Raw genomic sequence first — 20,027 nt, 5'->3', positions numbered from 1 at the left:
CTCCCACCTGGTTTGAGGGTAGCCACCCTTTCAACTTTATTTCATGTGAAACATGATGGCTTCTAATACTTTCAGTGGTATGGGAATGGGGCAATTTCAAAGTTAACTGGACTCTCCCATCATTTATCTGCTTTAATGCCCCGGGCTGGCCTGCACCGCATGATCCTCCTATTTGTGCTTCCCCACATAGCTGGGAATACAGGTATGAACCACTGTGCCCAGCCATTGGTTGAGGTGGGGTCTTGTGAAATTTTTCACAGGCTGGCCTCAGTCCATGAGGCCATGTCTCCTGAGTACCTAGGATTAGAGACTTAAGCCACTGCACTGTGCGATTTTCTCCAGTTCTATGAGTTATTTCTTCATCGTGGTAATTGTTTCCTTCGATGTGCAGAATCCTTTTAATTTGATGCTGTCTTACTTGTTAATTCCTGCTCTTATTTTTGAGTAACTGGAGTCTTATCCAGAAAGTCATTACCTATGCCTGTGTCTTAAGTGTTTTTCCGTAGTAGCTTCACAGTTTCAGAGTTATTTTTTATTTATTTATTTATTTATTTTTAGTTTCAGGTCTTACATTAAGATCTTTGATCCATTTTGAATTGGTTTTTGTACAGGGTGAGAGATAGGGGTCTGGTCTAGTTCCAGTCTTCTACATGTGGATATCCAGTTTTCCCAACACCATTTGTCAGAGGCTGACTTTTCTCCAATACTATGTTTTTGGCTCCTTTCTCAGAAATCAGGTGGCTATAGCTGTCTGGGTTTATTTCTGTGTTTTCTGTTCTGTTCTGTTTGTCTGCAAGTCTGTTCTTGTGCCAGTAGCACTGTAGAGTATAATTGAAGTCAGGTATTGTGATAAATCCAGCATTGTTCTTTGAGCTCATTTGGTGTCTATTGTGCTTCCATATGAGTTTTAGAGTTGATTTTTCTATTTCTGACATTGGGATTTGTTTGGCGATTCCATTGACTCTCTCAATTGCTGTCAGTAGTATAACCATTTTCACAATACTAATTCTGCTGATCCATGAACATGTGAGGTCATTCCATTTTATAGTGTCTTCTTCAAGTTCTTTCTTCAGTGTTTTATACAGTTTTCACTCTATAGGTCTTTCACTTTAGACTTACTCCCAGGGGTTTGTTTTTGTTTTTTGAAGCTATTGTGAATGGGATTTTTTTTCCTCCTGATTTCATTCTCAAGCTGTTAGTGGTTGTTATGTAGAAAAGCTACTGATTTTTTGCATGTTGATTTTGTATCCTGTTACTTTACCAAAAGTCTTCATCTGATCGAAGAGTTTTCTGGTAATGCATTTAGAGTCTTTTAGTATAGGATCACGTCCTCTGCAAATAGGGGTAATTTGATTTCTTCCTTTACTATTTGTATCCCTTTAGTTCTTCTCTTCAAGCAATATGTTGAGTATGAGTGGGGAGAGTAGACACCTTGTCTTGTTCCTTACTTCAGGGGAAATGGTTTCAGTTTTTCCTTGTTTAACATGATGTTGGCTGCAGGTTTGTTTTATATAGCCTTTAATATATTTAAGAACATTCCCTCCATTTGCAGTTTTCTCAGGGCTTTCATCATGAAGGGATTTTTGAATTTTGTCAAAGGTGTTTTCTGCCTCTATTGAGATGATCGCATGATTTCTGTACTTTATTCTGTTTATGTTCTATATTATGTTAACCAATTGGCAAATGTCGAGCCATCCTTGCATCTCTGGAAAGAAACCAGCTCAATCATGCTGTATGATCTTTTAAATTTAGTGTTGAATTCAATTTGCAATAATTTATTGAAAAGCTTTTGTGTCTGTGTTTTTCAAGGAAATTGTTCTATAACTTTTTTGTTGTGTCCTTGTCTGGGTTTAGTATCAGGGTAATACTGGCTTCAGAGAATGAGTTTGGTAGTATTCCCTTTCTATTTCATGGAATCGTTTGGGGAGCATTGCTGTTTTTTCTTCCTTCAAAGTCTGGTAGAATTCATCAGTGAGTCCATCTGTTAATGAGCTTTCTTTGTTGGGAATATCTTTATTACTCTTTCAATCTCATTGCTTACGATAGATCTGTTTAAGTGTTTAATATCCTGTTGGGTCAATTTATACAGGTCACATGCATCTGGAAATTTATGCGTTTCATCTTGAATTTCCAGCTTATTAGAACAGAAAATTTTGAATTATTCCCTAATGAGCCTCTGAATTTCATTGGCATTTGTCGTGATGTCCCTATTTTCATCTCTAATTTTATTAATTTGAGTCCTTTACCTCTTTCTTTTGATTAGTTTCACTAAGAGTTTGTCAATCTTGTTTATCTTTTCAAGAAACAACTTTTTTTGTTTTTTTTTTTTTTTTGCTTTTTTTTTTTTTGCATTTGTCCTTTGGGTTTTTCCCCCTCCAGTTCACTCATTTCTGCCCTGATCTTTATTATTTCTTCCTGCCTATGAATTTGGGGTTTGGTTTCTTCTTCTTTTTCTGATAGTTTGAGCTGTATTATTAGTTATTTATTTGAGATCTCTGATTTTTTTTTTTTAAGCAGACACTCAGAGCTATAAACTGCCCCTTTGGCACTGGGTTTTGCTGTGTTCCAAAAGTTCTGGTAAGCTGTGATTTCATTTTCATTTGCTTCCAAGAATGTTTTGATTTCCCTCCTTATTTCTTTGATGACCCACTGATCATTCATTTCAGTCTCCATGCATTTGTGTATCTCCTGTACTTTCTTTTGTTGTCTTTTGCTATGGAGATACATATAGCAGGAAGGGGGAAAGAATATAGGGACGTTGTAAATGGTGGAAGGGGACAGCCTCACCAGAAACAGAGATTGGAGAAAACACCTGAGGGAGGTGAGGGGATGAGCCACGCAGGAAGGTGTGGCATTCCAGGCAGAGGGAACAGCAAGTGCAAAGGCCCTGAGGTAGGAACTTGTGTGGTGATTGAAGGGCAGCATGCCTGGAGCAGGTGGCAGAGATGTAGAGAGATAAAGCCAGACTTTCTAGAAACCTAAAAGCATGTGCCCTATTTTATTCACACACGTGCACCTGCATACCTGTGCACACAGACTCTCACATGGATGCAAAGCATTGCAGAGTTGTGCTTGCTTACTGTTTTAGGCCAGTTCTGCAGAATGAAGGTCTGACATAGGAATCCTTGTCGGGGTGATTTTGTGAGTGAGAGCCATTGGGAGATCTGTGCGCAAGAGTAAGGGAAGCTGAGAGTAGGGCAGGCTAAGAAGCCTAGCAAGGTTGTGATTTTGGTACAGGAATGGTCTCACTCTGCCTGATCCATGGGATGATGTGGAGCATGAAGGATGCCACAGAACTGATGCAACTTCAGACCAGGGATCTGGACTGGGTGTGCTCACTGTTTGTGGCCACGGGTGCTCCCTGCCATTGGGAACAGGGGTGCAGGGGGAGGGCATTTTTGGTTAGGTGATTTCTGTTGGCCAAGGGCAGTCTTCTGGAGGAAGGACCTTAGCAGGTGATGCTAGCCATAAGTGGGGACAGGACACTGGCCCCACACAGTGTATCTGAGCAAAGCCCCAACAGTATCTACCTCAGTCATACAGAGGAATAGAAAAGAAAAAAAAAAACCCTCAACCAGATCTTTAAACTACACACAATAACTGTTCAAAGTCTATGACTAGGGTCCACTCCCTCTGTTCGGTGCCTGTTTTGTCTTCCTCTGTGCATAGACCTCCATTCAGACCAGTAAGCTCCACATTCCTCTTTGCTGGTTCCAAGCCTTGTGTCACAGTTCTCCCTCACAGGCACTTGGCATCCTGATGTGTGAAAAACCCAGAGCAACAGCTTCCATGCTGCTTGGTTTGATGTGTGTGTGTGGCTGCAAAATTTTTAGGTTAGCGCTTAACCCCCAAGGTGATGGTATTAGGAAGTAGGCCGGTGGGGGATGATTAATGCCCTTTATAAAGGCCTTGAGGGAGAGTTTGTCCCTCCCTTTTGCTCTTTCTGCCCCTTTCACCATGAGAGGACACAATTTAACCCTTTTGCTCTTCCACCCCTTGTACCTTATAAGGACACCGCTTTTGTTCCTTCTGGAAGGTGTGGCAGGCAACAAGGCACCAGTTTTGAAGCAGAGAGCAAGTCCTCACAGACTCAGAATCTGCTGGTCCATGATTTGGACTTCCCAGCCTCCAGAGAAGTGAGCAGTAAGTTTCACGTATTGAACAGTACCCCAGTCTGTGGGGTTTTGTTATTGCAGCGAGACCAGACTAAGACACCTGCCTTGCTCTTCTTCACACAGGTCAATCTTGTTGTCATCTGGAAAATGAGAATTCCTGGGTTAGGCTACATGAACAAGGAAGAGCCAGTGAAGCCTGCACTGAGAAGAGCCTGTCATTCTCCATAAGCTGTGGCACCTGCCTGATGTGCCAGTGTGGTTAACATGGCCAAGAGACAGGAGGAGCCAAGAATGGCTTTGCCTACTGTTCTATCCTTTCTGTGCTTAGCATTCACTGCAGTGGAGGTGTTGATGGTGGTTCAGGTGAAGGAGTCAGGTAGCTGAGGGGCAGACCCAGGCTTCTGCTCTCTAGCTCTTTAGCTTTTAGGGCAGACCTTGTGGGCCTTTGGCCAGCCTCACAGAAGCAGTGAGCATTCAATGGCAAGGAATAGGTCACTTCCCAGGAATTGGCTATTCTTATTCCAAGTCATTGGAGAATCATAGGCAAACAATTTTTAAAGTCTGAGAGATGAGGACCTGGCGTGGTCTCAGTCCTCAGATCTCATGGAGGTGGGAGAACAGGGAAGCAATCCTAGTGACCTGAAGTTGGATATGGTCAGTGCAGAGATAGACAGGAGCTTGCTGTCATAGCACCTCAGTAATGTTATTTTGAGCTGGTTCTTACAGTGGGAAGGATTCAGGAGAATGACCTTAGAGATGAAGAAGTCCTAGGACAAGATCCTAGATGTGGACATGGTTAAGGAGATGTGAAAGTATGGGGTGCTTGGAGAAGGGAGGCCCATCTAAGATGATTTGTAAGAGATAAGTCCCCTTCATGGGGGTGGGTATCACCCCTGAGAACAGACTGGGAAGTCACTGGAGGTGGAACAGGCATGTGGCTACCCTACTTGTTAGGAATCACAGAAAACTTTGGATTTGGTATGGAAAGTGGCCATAGAAATAAGTAGTAACTGGAAAGGTTCACTGTGACACACAAGTTGGGAGCCAGCCTGCTGCTGCTAGTACTGGCCAAGCTCACTCGGGAGTCCTGAGCATGCAAGCTCTACCAGGTGGCTCTGCCAGTGTCTTGGAGACTTTGAGCTCTGCCTGCCACAGAAAAGGGAACAGTGTGACAGGTGGGGGCTGGGGGCAGGGCTTTGGACTTTTTGTTTGTGTAAGATGGAGGGAAGAGGCAATAAGAGGAAGTATTCTAAGTCCTCATGTTTGGGGTGACCATGACTCGAGGCTCATGTTTGTCTGTCACACAAAGGAAAGAGAGAGCTCAGTCATTCATGCCATTGGGGAACAGGGATGTGGTTTCCAGCGCCTTGGATGAACTTTGGTGCATTGACCTTCCTTAGCAGTCTGCAGTGTTGGTGACCCACTCTCAGGTGTGACAGCCTCATCTTAAAATGATGATAAGCCACTTGTCATATAGACACAGGACTACAGAGATAGTGAAGGGAGGGAGCCTCAGAGTGCTCTAAAAAGAAAGGACCTATATTGTGCCCATGTAAGGAGGTAGCCTTTTGTTTTTCTTACAGCGCTGGGGATCAGACCCAGGGCCTTGCACATGTTAGGCAAGGTCTTTGCCACTGACCTGCACCCCCAGCCCAGGAGACATCCTTTGGTCAAGCAAACCTAACCACAGATTGGGAAAGTTCTGTGAATATTACTGGTCGATAATATTGCTCTGATTCCTAACGATCCTGTGTCCTGAAGGAACAAACAAGATCATTGAAATGTTTAAACCTTTTGCTTCAAAATAATTTCAGATCTAGAAATAATTTCCATCAAAATAATGCAGAGATCACATATGCCCTTCAATCAGATCCAGCAATTAATGTTTTCTCACATTGGCTTTTTTATTCTCCCTCCCTCCCTCACTCTACATATGCATTCTTTTATTTATATATTACACAATACAGGTTGAATGTCGTTCATCCAAAATGTTTGGGATTTTGGACATTTCAGATTTGGGATTTCCCCCTGCATAGACTTTACTGGTTGAGCATTCTTAATCAGAAATTCTGGCACCTGAAATACTCCAAAATCTCAAAGAAAATTGGGTGCTGGGGATCAGACCCAGGCAGGGCCTCATGCATTGTTAAGCATGTGCTCCATCCCTAGTCCCTGACACTTTTCTTTTGTATTTTTCATTAGCAAATATAAGTTGTACAAAGGGGTCTCGTTATGATACGGCCATACATGCATACAATGTACTTTAGTCAAATTCACCCCCTCTGTTACTTTTACTCATCACTCTTCTCCCCCTTAGAAAGCAATTTTAACTGGTTTTATCATTCTGTTTTCATACATGGCCATAAAGTACTTGAACCATATTCACCTACCCCGCTTCACCCTCTCCTTTTGCCCTTCCCCCTCCTGCTGGCACCCATCCCCAAACAGAACCTGTTTTACATTGCTGTCACTTATTTTTAAGAACTAGATTCTGCATATGAGAGAGAACATATGCTATTTGTCTTTCTTCGTCTGGCTTATTTTGCTTAACCTGATGATCTCTAGTTCAATCCATTTTCCTGCAAAGATGTAATTCCATTTTCTTTATGACTGAATAATACTTCACTGGGTACGTATGCCACATTTTCTTTATCCATTCATCGGTTGATGGGCACCTAGGCTCATTTCATATTTTGGCTATTGAGAATAATGTTGCTATAAACATGGGTGTGTTGGTATCTCAACTGTATGTTGACTTACATTCCTTCAAATATATGCCCAGGAGTGATACAGCAGGATCACATGGTAGCTCTATTTTTAAGGAAACCTCCATACTGATTTCCACAGTGGCTGCACTAATTTACATCCCCACCAACAGTGTATAAGGGTCTCTTTTTCCCCCACTTCCTCACCACCATTTGTTGTTTGTTTTCTTGATTGCCTTTCTGACTAGGGTGAGATGGAATCTCAGTGTAGTTTTGATTTGCATTTCCTTTATGGCTAAGAATGTTGAACATTTCTTCATTACCCGTTTGTACTTCTTTTAAAAACTGATCGAGTCATTCGTCCATTTACTAATTGGATGATTCTTTTGGTGTTTGATTTTTATGTATTGATCTTTATGTGTTCTGGATATTAATCCTTTCTCTGATGAATAACTAGCAAAGATTTTCTCCAATTATGTATACTTTCTTTTGCTTCTGGTAATTGTTCCTTTTGCTGTGACGAAGCATTTTATTTTGATGCAATCCCATTTTTCGTTTCTTATTTTCGGAGCAATTGAGGTTCAAGTCAAAAAAGCTTCACCTGTGCCTGTATCTTTAAAGGATTCTCCCTGTTTTCCTCTAGGAGTTTCAAAGTTTCACTTATTTTTTTTTAATTTCTTTATGATTTTATTAGCATATAGTAGTTGTACAGGGGGATACATTGTGATATTTACATATGTGTTTACAATATATCATAGTAGGATTTATCCCCTCCATCATTCTCCTCCTTCCCCCCTTATCCCCTTCTTAGAACAATTTCAACAGGTTTCATTCCTCTATTTTCATATATGGATACAAAATACAACCACCATATATACCCTCATTCCCCCTTTCCTTATGTCCACCCCCCTCCCACTGGTACCCACCCCTGTAAAAGATTTATTTTTCCCTCCTGCCCTTCATTTTTGGGCTATTGGAGTTTGGAGAGATAAAGAAAATGCTAGAAAATGAAAAATATTGAAAGAACCCATCTATACATGAATATAATATAAATGCACTGTACAGTAAGCTGTTGAATATTAGGAGAGCATGGTGATAGGAGGGGGTTAATTTGATTAAAGCACGATATATAGAGACCTGAAATACCAAGGCAAAACCCCCTTGGACTATCAATATACACTAAGCTTTAAAAAAGTTTCACTTCTTACATTAAGATCTTTAATCCATTTCAAATTAATTTTTGTATAGGTTAAGAGATAGGGAGAGCTGCACCCCCAGCCCTTGAAACATTTTGAGTGTTGAAAGACTTTTGGATTTTGGGATATTTGATATCTTTGGGTATTCAACCTCTATTTCTTTTTCCAAACCATTTAAGAGTTAATTACAGACATCTTCCATAGTTGCCCTTGAACACCTCAGTGTGCATTTTCTAAGGACAAGAACATTCTCCCACACAATCACTCTCTTAATATGCTTGGGCCCCCACAAAAAGATACCCTAGACTGGAGAGCTTAAATAACAGATACTTACTTCTCATAGTTCTGGAGGCTGGAAGTCCACAATTAAGGTGCCCTCCTATTTGGTTTTGGGTGAATGCACTCTTCCTAGCTTTCAGGAGGTTGCCTTCTTGCTATGTCTTCATGCAGAGATAGGGAGCAAGAGCGAGCAAGTGAACGCTCTGGTATCTTTGCTTGTAAGGACATCAGTCCTATCAGATCAGGGCCGCCCTCTGATCTCATTTAACCTTAATTCCTTAGAGGCCCTATCTGGAACTGCAACCACATGGGAATTTAGGCTTTCAACCTGTGCATTTGTGATGAACACAAACATTCAGTCCATAACAGCCACCAAGACAGTGTAGTACTTACTAAAATCACGAAAGGTACCATTGATGCAATAGTATGATCTCATCCACAGGTCTCATTTGTTTTTGCCAGTTGTCATTCAGGATCAAATCTATGCTCATACGTTGCATTTAGTTGACGTATCTTTTTTCTTTCCATTAACATGGAGCAGCCCCCTCACACACATCCCTATTATGTGGATTCATTGTCTGCCACGCCCATTCATATGTGACAGTATGTGGAGATAGCATCTTAAAAAGGTATAATTGAGGATAAATGCAGTCCTTGGGATGTATCCCAATCCTATACGAGTGGTGTCCTTATAAGAAGAGGAGGCTAGGATACAGAAAGAGGGAGAAGACAGGCATCTATTAGCCAAGAGGCCTCGGCATGAAACCTTAATCAACTTGCTGACACCTTGATCTTGGGCTTCTAATCTCTGGAACTGCAAGGAAATAAGTTTCTGTTTTTCACCCAAGAGCCAGGCCTGGTGGTGTGCACCTGGGTCCTAGGTACTTGGGAGGCTGAATTCGGGGCCACACTGAAACAACATAGACAGATCCCGTCTCAAACATACACACAGACAAAACACCCCCACCCCAGCCTATAGCATTCTGTCTGTGGCAACCTGAGCACGCTAATTCATTTGATTTTCATAACCGTGACACTTTGAAGATTATGGGCCTTTAAAGCAACCCTTAGTTTGGGTCTGTTTGTTGTTTTCTCATGATTGGGTTTAGGTCATGCATCTGTGGCAGGAAGTGATGCTGTGGTCTTCTCAGGGCTTCGTATCAGGAAGAATACCTCTCATATGATTTCTGGGTATGACCCACACTTGTTTTAGGGTGGGAACTCTGAATAACTCACCACAGAGAACCCTATATAAGAAGGAACGAGAAGCCCCCACTTAACATTTCCACACCACCCAGGGGTGGTCATTTCAGCAGCAACAGGAATATGTAATTATGGGGGCGTGTTATCTGAGGACACGGCTGAGAACTTCACTCTAGAGTGGGTGAAGTACAATCCTGTTCAAAGCCTGATGCTGGTCTCCATGGGTAAGGACGTCCATGCCATATATATGTGGGTGTTGGAAGTTAGGTTGTGAAAGCTGGGAGGCCTCTCAGGTGACTTGCACACTTGACCTGTAAAATGGGCATAATGCCAGTATTTACTTCACAGGGCCCTTGGGAGGATTAGAGAGTTTATTGGCAGAAAGCTTCTAACCCAGTGCTCAGCCGTATGGAATAGGGTCACCCTTCCCTTCTCACAAATTAGAAAGCTGAGGCACAGACAGGCCTAGGGATCAGGAGTCCAAGATTCCATTCCAGGAATCTGAGGCAGGATTCATACTGTGAATCACCCTAGTGCCAAAGCCACACTTCCTAGTAGTTAGGCCACTGTGCAGCCCCTTGTCTTGCAATGACCCAGCCCCTCACCCAATCAGGCTTTTCAGCCTTGGTATTCTGGATGGAGGGCAATGACAAGAAGTGAAAAGATCTCCAAATAACCTTACCCCGACTCAGTTTTGCTTTGAGCACGGAATAATAGCCTCCAGGACAAAAGTCGGGAGTGGGTCAGTCAAGATGGTGTGAGGAAGAGCCCTGGGAATGGGCTCACCTCTTGCCCAGGACCTAACACGTGATGTTGCAGTTAATTTGTACAACAAATTACCATGGACCGAGTGGCTTAAACAGCAAAACATTATTTCTCTCAGTTCTGTAGGCTGGGAAGTCCAAGATCAAAATGCCAGGCAGTTTGGTTCCTGTGGAGGGCCTGCTTCCTGGCCTGCAGAAAACTGCCTTGCTGTCCTTACCTGGCAGAGAGCAGAGAGAGGAGAAGCAAGAGCTCTCCTATCTCTTCTTCATAGGGCATTAACCTCATTTATGAGGATGGATACCACCCTTTTTCACCTAATTACCTCTAAAAGGCCTCACCTCAAGATATCCTCTATCACACTGGGGGTTATGGGTGACATGGGAATTTGGGGCAAGTGGACACAAGCGTTCAGTCCTTAACAGATCTGAAAGACAAGAGAGGTAACCCAACAGCCAGGGGAGAGGTGGGCAGGCCTGAGCAGAGCAGCCTGACCTGTGGTGAGATGAAGAGGGCAGTGCCAGTTGGAATTAGACAAAATCATGTGACGATAGAGCAATGGTGGGAAGGAAGGAAGGCTGCGGGGGGAACAGCAAGGGCCACGTGCAGAGCCTAATGGTGCATGCCTCACGCAGGGCAGCCCTGTGCAAGAGTGGCATTCAGGGTGGGATGCAGAAGCTGAACACAGAGGTGGGAGTCCAGGGAGGGGTGACGTGTTTAGTTTATTCAGCCCAAGGCCACAGTATCTCCCCAGGGTTTCTCAGCCATGGTTTTGTTGACATGTGCACTGGATTACTCTTTGTCATATGTGTTAGATCCTCGACAGCATCTCTGGCCTTGGCTCACTAGATGCAGTAGTGCCCTTCCCAGTTTTAGCAAGCAAAAATGTCTCCAGCTGAGAACCACAGATCAGAAGGGTTTCACCTGGTGCAGTGCGGAGTTTGGCAAACTACTTCTGTGAGGGCCAGCTTGTAAATATTTTAGGCTTTATGTGCCCATGTGGTGTCTGTCACATCTACTCAGCTCTGCCATTGCAGTGGGAAAGCAGCCACAGATGATTTGTAAAAGAGTGAGGCCGTGTTCCTATCAATCTTCATTGATGGAAACTGAAACTTTAATTCCACAGGTCACAAAAATCATCTTTGGATATTTTCAGCCATTTAAACATGGAAAAACATTCTTACCTTCCTTGCAAAGCATACAAAAACAGGCAGCAGGCCCTATTTGGCTCAGAGGCTATGGTTTGCCAACTATGATCTAGCAGGTGGAATTCCTGCTTTTTGTCCAAGCTGCCCGGGTTCAAGTTCCCGCATGGGCATGTGCAGGAGCCTTTCATGCAATGTTTTATGAAAGTGGCTTTCCAAAATTTATCTTTGCCTGCTTCGTCTCTTCTGGTCCCAGTCATTAACACAGGTTGAAGTAAATATTGAGTAGTCTAAACTCCCTGATGCTACAGATGGAGAAAGTTCGGGCTTCAGAAAGTTTCCATGAAAAATACAAGATTTTCAAGTAATGTCTACAAATTAAAAAAAATTATTTCAAGCCTATAAACACAAATTACAAGAGTACTGTAGAAAAGTCCTGTGAAAGCATTGCCTGCGTTCACCAAATTTGAGCTAAAATTCAGGACATGCTATGAAGAGCAAAACAGCATAGGGCCACTATACAGGGGCCGTCTTTGGCTCGTGTATGTAACAGTCCATCTCTTAGCCCCATGTCATGGTAACCTAAGTTGCATGTTATTTCTTATTCCCTGAGTTTGCAACCAGCAATAACGCATTCTCAAGACCCAGAATCTGGTTGGGGGTTGGGGGGAGCTCAGTGGTAGAACACATACTTAGCATGCACAAGGCTCTTAAGTTTAATCCCCAGCACTTTCAAAATGGAACAACAACAAAACACAATCCGGCAAAGGCACAAAGTAGGAGTTTAAAGCCCTTTTGCAGCAAGTCTGGTGGAGAAAAGGAGATTCTGATTTCTTCAATCTGCTCAGTATAGTGACACTGTTGGACTCTATGGTGTATGTATGTCCCTGACTATCTGCAAAACTTGTTGATTATGATCTACCCACATGAAGCAAGTTGTGTTGGCAAGTATGCAGCACTCCCATCAACAGCAATAAGTAATTGAGGGCTATGTGGTTGTCAGGCAACATGTTCCCTAAAGGACAGTGACATTCGGCCAAGAGTTTCCGGTCTGTGGACTGTTTTAATTTTCGTGGGCATGGCTGTTTATTATATGGTGTCCTGCATGTATGATGTTCTTATAGGCCCCCAGAATTAGTCACCCTAGACTGGTTAAGACGAGAAGGGCCATTTGAAGAGCTCATTTGTGGTTGTTGTAGGTTGTGGTTAGCATGGTTTGTGGGGGCTGGTCCTCGGGGGAATCTGCTGCCATGTAAAAAATCTACCGGCATTATTAGCCAAACCCCATAAGGTCCAAAATTGGATGAACTGAAGCCCATACTAGGGCTGGTTCTTACAGACTCACCAGGCTCCCCTAGGCATGGTCTCTCTAAGTTCCTAGAAAGGTGAGGTGGTGTGGCTCAGTGCAATCCCAACTGATGCGAATAGGAAGATAGACGGTTATAGGCAAACAAAGTGTATTGCACCTTGCATTCAGTGTCTGCGTCAACTTAATTGATTACGGGCTCATCTCACAACTGGCCACATATTTGTGGGATGTGAGCCTCTGGAAACGATTGTTGGATGTCAGTTGTTACAGGATAGGCTCATCTTGAAAAAGGAGGTTATGGAGGACTTGACAAGGGGATAGTTATTACACGATGTATCCTAAGATCAGGTTGTCAGCAGCCAGCCCAGCATGCAGTTACATTTGCCATGTGTGGATGGCTATGGCTGAGGTTAGATACAGGTTTGCTTTGTTGGGCAGTTGTGCATTCTTTCTTCTGATAGAGGTGTACTGAAGTTTCGGTTTCCCACCAATGACCAGTAGTTAAGTACCATCAACGTGCCTGTGTCAGCATGAGATGACCTATGCAGGTGCTTGCAGCATTGTCTTTGTTGTGTTTTGTGTTTTAAAGTTGTTTACTTAGCCACCTAATGTCGTGGATCCTGAACTTTGGGGGCAATCTCCTATGGGGTCCTCAGAGGGGTCACACATCTGAGCCGTTTCTGTCCCTATTAATCAGTATACCGCTGTGTTTCAGTGGCGACCTTCTGCTGCATCGCTTCTGATCTAGGGGAAGATGTTTTAGGAGAGCATTTTTACAGCTTCACTAGACTCAAGCCTGGCTGTGTGGGAAGTAGTTGTCCTTTTGGGTGGAAATCCCCCTTGCATAAAGTGCTGAGGTTTCATCATAGGACCAAACATGTTTTTATGAGAACTGTCTTCACATAACACCCAAGCTTGGATTGTTTCCTGGAGCAGACAGTGTTGTGATCGCAGAACTCACTCCCACGGATTATGATCCTTTGTAATGGTGAAGAATTCCCGAGCTGGTTGTAAACACTGATATTTTAGATGTGCCTTGGTCCAGATAATGGGATGTAGCATTGCTTTCTTTGACATATTGAGATGGCCAGGGAAGAGGTGGATGGAAAGGTGCCTCTGGCTACTTAGCTAGTGTGGTTTCTTTCTGCATCACTAAGTAGGGCTTGTCCTGGAGGGTAAGAGAGCATTGTCAGAAATAGGAATTTTATTCAGCCACAGAGAAGAATGAAATTTTCTCATTCACAGGTAAATGGATGGAACTGGAAAACATCATCTTAAGCGAAGTTAGCCAGGCTCATATGTTCTCATATGTTCTCCCTCATATGCAGATTATGAACCTAAAACAAATGCAGTAATATTATTGGACATGGGTCACCCACTAAGGGGAGAGTGCACATGGGAGTTATACGGAAAGGGAAGAAAACCTAAAACTTGAATGTGGTTGATGTGCCCACTGTAGAGGAGCGAATATAGTTATCCTAAACTGGAAGAGACAACTATGGGAAGGGGACTAGGAGGTAGTGAAGAGGTCTGGTAGAGATGAACCAATGTGGGTTGCAATATACATGTGCATGGAAGCAACGCTAGCAACCTCTCTGTATAGCTGTCTTTTTTATTTTTATTCATTTATTCACCTGTGCATATGTTGTTTGGGTCATTTCTCCCTCCTGTCCCCACCCCCACCCTCTCCCCCTCTCCCCCTCCCTTCCAGGCAGAACCTGTTCTGTGCTTTTCTCCAGTTTCATTGAAGAGTAGAAATAAGCAATAATAAGAAAGACATAGCATTTTTGCTAGTTGAGATAAGGACAGCTATACAGAGGGATTCCTAGCATTGCTTTCATGTACAAATGTGTTACAACCCAGGTTGATTCATCTCTAACTGATCTTTACTCTGGTTCCTGATCCCCTTCTCGTGTTGACCTCTGTCGCTTTAAGGTTTCTGTATTAATTCCTCTGAAGTGGGGACATCAGATGCTTTCATGTTTTGGGTTTTCTATCTAACCCCGTACCTCCCGTATATGTTCTCCCCTTGTCATGTAACCCAAGTCCTACAACATTGCTGCATTTGCCCTAGATCTAAAGCTGTCTTTGTCTCAAACTAGCAAAAACGCTATGTCTTTCTTATTATGTGTTTTCTCTTCAACAAAATTGGAGAACAAGAGGGCAGAACAGGTTCTGCCCGGAAGCAGGGGAGTGGGAAGGTGGCCCAAACAATGTATACACATGTGAGTAAATGCGACAAAAAAAAATGAAAGAGGAAAAGGCCAGTGATTGTAAGCATGTGTATTGTTGGCATGGTTCACGTTTATCATCACTGTAGGCGTTCTTAATAGCTAGAATGTTACCTATGTAACCCCATAGGGTTTGTTGGGATGGTCTCCGGGTTGTAAGGTTTTTAATTTGATTACGCCAATACTGGGTGCATGCTCCCTCCTGGCATGTTTTAAATGGGACTCCATAGGTATGGCTCTTTGCTCTGTTTGGTGCCACTAGTATTTAATAATAATCAGGTGGAGCTGATTTGTGGTCACAGTTGGCCCACAGGACTTACAAGGCACCTGTGAGTCACAGACTTCATCTTAGAGCCGGACTGAGTCACAGCTGGTGCTTGTTGCAGTAGCATAGCTAAGAGGAAGAGTGCAGGACTTAGTGTTGGTGTCTGGTCATGTTTGTAGGAAGATGACCAATCCAGATAGTCAACGGCATGGTTCCCGTTGTCCCCGATCTGCCCCATGTTGTATGTCTTCGTGTGCTGTGCTTGTGGGCGTGGTGTTCCCAGACAGACCTTATCAGCTGGGGATCACCAGGGCAGAATAACCCAGCAATGGATGTGTCCTCACAACTGGCAAGGAAGGAGCGTCTCGGGTGAGGAGGGGCCCAGCAAAAGAGGAGGGCTTAAAGTTGCAGGTCATTCTGTGCTTAGCAGCCCTCGGGGCCCTAGAGGATCACCCCAGTGGTGTCCCCTGCTCCAGTGGAGAGAGTTCTACCTCCTGAGTGTGGAAAACAGGTGGAGCTTTGTTCTGCAGGGCCTTCAGGGAGTGAAGACACCTCTCTGTGGACAGGGGAAGGTATTATGCTTGGCATGTGCTGAGTGACAGTCTCAGAAGGTCTCAGAGATAGGGTACACATCAGGGGCACATCAGGATCGCAGGGAAGTGGCTGGGCTGTGGATTCTCTGTGATGGAGGAAGAATGAATGTCACAGGTGGGTGGATTCTAGTGTCTGGGCTCCTGTGTCCATGAAGCAGTAATTGTGTGTGTCTTGTGTGCAGTAGTACAGGTCACAGTGCCTCTGTTGGTCTCCTCATTTATTACACATTTTAGTATGGCATAAGGGTTGTGAATTGCTGTAACAAGAACAATTTGATGGTATTTTGAAGACTTGACGAACTTTTGTCCTACAAGTTTCTGTATAGGCCTTGGTTTGACAGCAAATTTACTGTATGTCTTGCTACTGCTGGGGTCAGTAGGGTGGTGGCATACCCTAGCAAAGTGGTTTTTTAATGACCTTGCTATATTTGCTTTGCAGTGAAGCAGAAGCTGGGATCTGATGACACCCTGAGGCACATCCACAAAAGCTACTGTGGGAACACCGGGGTAATGTTAGCAGAGCTGGAGTTCACAAACACCTGTGTGGGTCTCTGCCCTCATTAAAGTATGACTAATAGTTTCTGCTGCTGCTAGGAGACACCCAGTGAAATGGATTTCCCAGGTCTGAGGTAGCCCTGCTCCTCTCTAAAGGTTTCCTCCCATGCAGTAGCCCAAGGGTCTAGATGTCTGGGCACTGGTACAGTCTAATGACTGACTTTAAATGTCCCTTGACTGGTCGAATCACTAATAGCAGTCCAGTTTTGCAGCAACACGATGCCTCAAAAACCTGAACTCATGTTCCCACTGGTAGAAGGGGTAAGGTGGCTTGTCCCAAAGGGCTGGGGACTCCCTCTCCTTCCAAGCTTTACCTGCTTTGTTTGTTTGGTTAGTTCATCTTTGGTGTTCTATCTCACCTCCTCCCTGTCTTGTTTGATATGAATGCAGATAAGGTGCACCAACACACACAGAGCAGAGGATGGTTTGGCTAGTTTTTACCCATGTCTCTTCATCTCAAATGTCTTGGGCATACATATTTTCCAGCCCTGTCCTTGCCAAAGCCCCAATCGAGGAGTTTGCCTATTAGTCACGGACCAGAAATAATCCTCTATTGCTAGGAGGATTGTACACAGCCTAGCTCATAGAGCACTCTGGTCTGTCCCTAGTATGGATACTGGAGTGTTAAGAGTAGGGTTGCCACGGTGTGCAGTTCATTGTCTGGCCTCTTATGCTCCGTGCTCACTCCATAAAGAAAGCAATTACTTTTCTTGTTTGGAGGATGCTGACCGTCCTCCCTTTGGTCCCTACTGTGCCAGGCTGGAGGCATTTCTGGAGTTCTTGGTGAATTAGTTCCACAGACAGGACATGTGGCTATTTTCTCATGGATTTGTGCCACCTCGGTAGAGGCAAGCGTAGCAGACCATTGAATACTATTTCTTTATTAATAAGGGGGCCTCTGTGGCCGATTGGATTTTACGGGGACCTCTTCCATCACACAGGGAACAATAGGAATCTGGGCGTGGAGGACCACTGGTTCTGTCCAGTGGGGGTTTCGTTTTTCATAATTGTCCACGTTGCTACCAGGAGGCAGTTCTCTGAGGGTGAAGACCTTGAGGTTGATTGTGAGAGCCATTTAGAGCAAAAGCAGTCAGTAGGTGTTTTTCGTTTGATCCAGAGGCTCTAGAAAGCCAACTTCGGAGTGGTAAAAAGTTCTGATTGCAAGTGTTCCCCTCAGAGAGGAGAGGTGAAGTGGTAGCCTCCTCTAATTCATCTGGTACCTGTTACTCAGGTCCCCACTAAAAAGTGGAGGACTTATCGGTGACTCGATAGATAGGCCCAACAGGTGTCAGAACTAAGGAATGCGTTCGCACAACGGTACCAACATCCCTCCTGTCCATTGTGCCTCCTCAACATGTGGTTGGTGGCGCCTGGAGTTTGTCTTGTGTAGGATCAGGAACTGATATGAGTTCCATGTGAAGCCCCCAAATTAAACAGACCAGCAGGGGGTATGGACCTTTTGGGGGCACTCGTCCATCACTCAGTGTGATGTCACTTTCAGTCATGTTGTCTGTGAGATGACATCCTGTCAGGTCTGGAAAGGAGGATGGTGTTGATGGGATGCCAAAGCTGGGTTCTTGGTGGGGATAGGAGCAGACACCTAGGCCTGTCTGCAAGCCCATGTGCAATCAGTGGGTGACCAGGAAAGATGGATTGTTGACTCTCAAAGGTGAATGTGATAGTGGTGGCCCTTGGGTGACCTTCCCCCTGAATAGAACATATCAGCCAAGTCTGTTTCTCCATACCATCTTCCCAGATTAACTCAGATGTCATTGGAGTGATGATGTCTGTCAGAGGTGCTGTACTAAAGGGAACAACTGTGTTTCACCCTCCATGTCTTGTACGTGGCATCCTCTCACCAGTCATGGCTTTAAGCACAAGGTCAGACCTAGGAATTGCAAGGTGACATGGTAGGAATTCATCCCCATTCTTTAGCTATGCCAGCCATGACAGGCTGTGCCTGAGCTGGTGATTTATGTATTCACCCCATGCCAGGAGAGGAAGGCTGACTAGTGGCCCCGGGCAGTGCTACCAGTGGTGCAGACACCTCAGACTGGTTCCCTCAGGCCACCTACTGACTGACAAGTTCATTCCACTGATGGGAAAAGGCACAGTTTGGGGATAGCAGTGAGGACAGACACATCTTTTATCAAAACTAGTCCAATTTTAATAGTTAAGTCATTAGTTACCCCTCTGAACATCCTCCTAAACCAGTCAATTCCTGGGGAGGTCCCTTTAATGCTGAGTGTTTTCTCAGATAAGGAGGTGTGAGCACGTGTGACCAACAGACTGGGCCACTGTTGTCTATTTTTTTGGAGCCCAACCCATAGTTAATGTGGTGAAGCGAAGATAGTCTGCCTGCACAAGCCAGTTCTTTGACCACTGCATTCTATCTGAGGTCTGGTCCCGGTCCCTGGTGGAGGTCAGGGACGGGACTGAAGGGGAGGAAGTCTCAGAAGAGCCTGGCTGCCAGGGCTGTGGCCCAGCTCTGGAAGTATTATGCTCTTCCACTGATTTTCGTAGAGAACATCCAATTTGGGATCCTCTTAATTCCTTACGGTTCAGTATAACCTGTGATGGTTAATTTTACGTGTCAACTTGACCAGGCCACAGGTCAAACCTCATTCTGGGTGTGTCTGTGAGAGTGGTTCTGGATGAGATCAATGTTGACTGGGGAGGCTGAGTAGAGCAGATAGTGCTCCCCAGGGTGGGAGGCCTGTCCAGTCAGTAGAAGGCCTGAGTAGAACAAAAGCTGACCCTGCCTTGAGCAGAGGGGACTCCTTGTGCCTGACTGCTGGAGCTGGAACATCCAGGTTTTCTGGCCTTGGAACTCAAACTGAAACGTGAGCTCTTCCTGGTCTCGAGTCTGCTGCCCTTCAGACTGGAACTGTAAAAAAAATCAGTTCTCCTGGTCTCCTTCTGGCCACGTACACACCTTGGGACTTGTCAGTTTCTGTAACTATGTGAGCCAGTTCCTTATGATAAATTCTGTGTGTGTGTGTTTCTACCCTTCCTTTTTTTGGTTGTAATGTCCTCTGGAGGACATTACCTGATCCACAACCACTCTTATTCCTCAGAGGGCTCCCTAAGCAGGGCCTGGCTGTAGGTGGTTTGTTTGGACCTGGAGCTGGGTGTCCTCACAGTTCATAGTGATTTTGTTTTGGGCCATGTGGGACATTGTTTAGAGAGTTTACAGGCAACTCTTCACCATGCATTTGTCTTTCCTGAGTTTCCTGAGGGCAGCTTTGGCCCCTGGGATTTTTCCATTGCGACCCACCATGGACAGCCGCTAGGACCAATGTCGATCATGAGCTCTGGAGAAACAACTGTGTGGACTCAGGATTCAGTCAGCCCCTCAGCCTCACCAAGTCCTCATGCCCCCAACACCATCTGTCACCTGATGTGCGTACTCTGACTTCACTGATTATGGTGTCAGCTAATGTTTTCTGTTGACATTCTGCCCAGGGGGTTATGAGGACTCATGGACACATGTACAAGCCACAGAAATCCTCACCAACAAGTAAGATGTAGAGTATGGTCAAAATCCTGCTGAGGAGTTGTCATTCGCTCTTCTACACTGATTGTGCAGAATGCTGCAGTAGGGACACCACTGTCCCAGCCCAGGGTGTCACTTCAGCCTGTGTCTGATCTCATGGGGTGGGGAGGTTT

The 20,027-nt window shown here is 44.6% G+C and overlaps 1 long non-coding RNA gene across 5 annotated transcripts in view; it reads left to right on the top strand.

Annotated features, from left to right (window-relative positions):
• LOC141419644 (uncharacterized) overlaps positions 1-20,027 on the top strand; it is a 47,384-nt gene that overhangs the window by 10,559 nt on the left and 16,798 nt on the right. For 2 of the 5 annotated variants that reach the window (XR_012444266.1, XR_012444265.1), the window contains exons 5-6: positions 4,011-4,143; positions 4,239-19,760. This is a non-coding gene — a long non-coding RNA (uncharacterized lncRNA). The remainder of the gene's footprint in view (positions 1-4,010; positions 4,144-4,238; positions 19,761-20,027) is intronic. The other 3 variants (XR_012444269.1, XR_012444268.1, XR_012444267.1) reach the window with 3 other exon arrangements.

Source organism: Castor canadensis, chromosome X (genome assembly GCF_047511655.1).
Source record: "Castor canadensis chromosome X, mCasCan1.hap1v2, whole genome shotgun sequence".
Lineage (NCBI taxonomy): Eukaryota > Metazoa > Chordata > Mammalia > Rodentia > Castoridae > Castor > Castor canadensis.
This window is presented reverse-complemented; position numbering and strand designations above follow the sequence as displayed.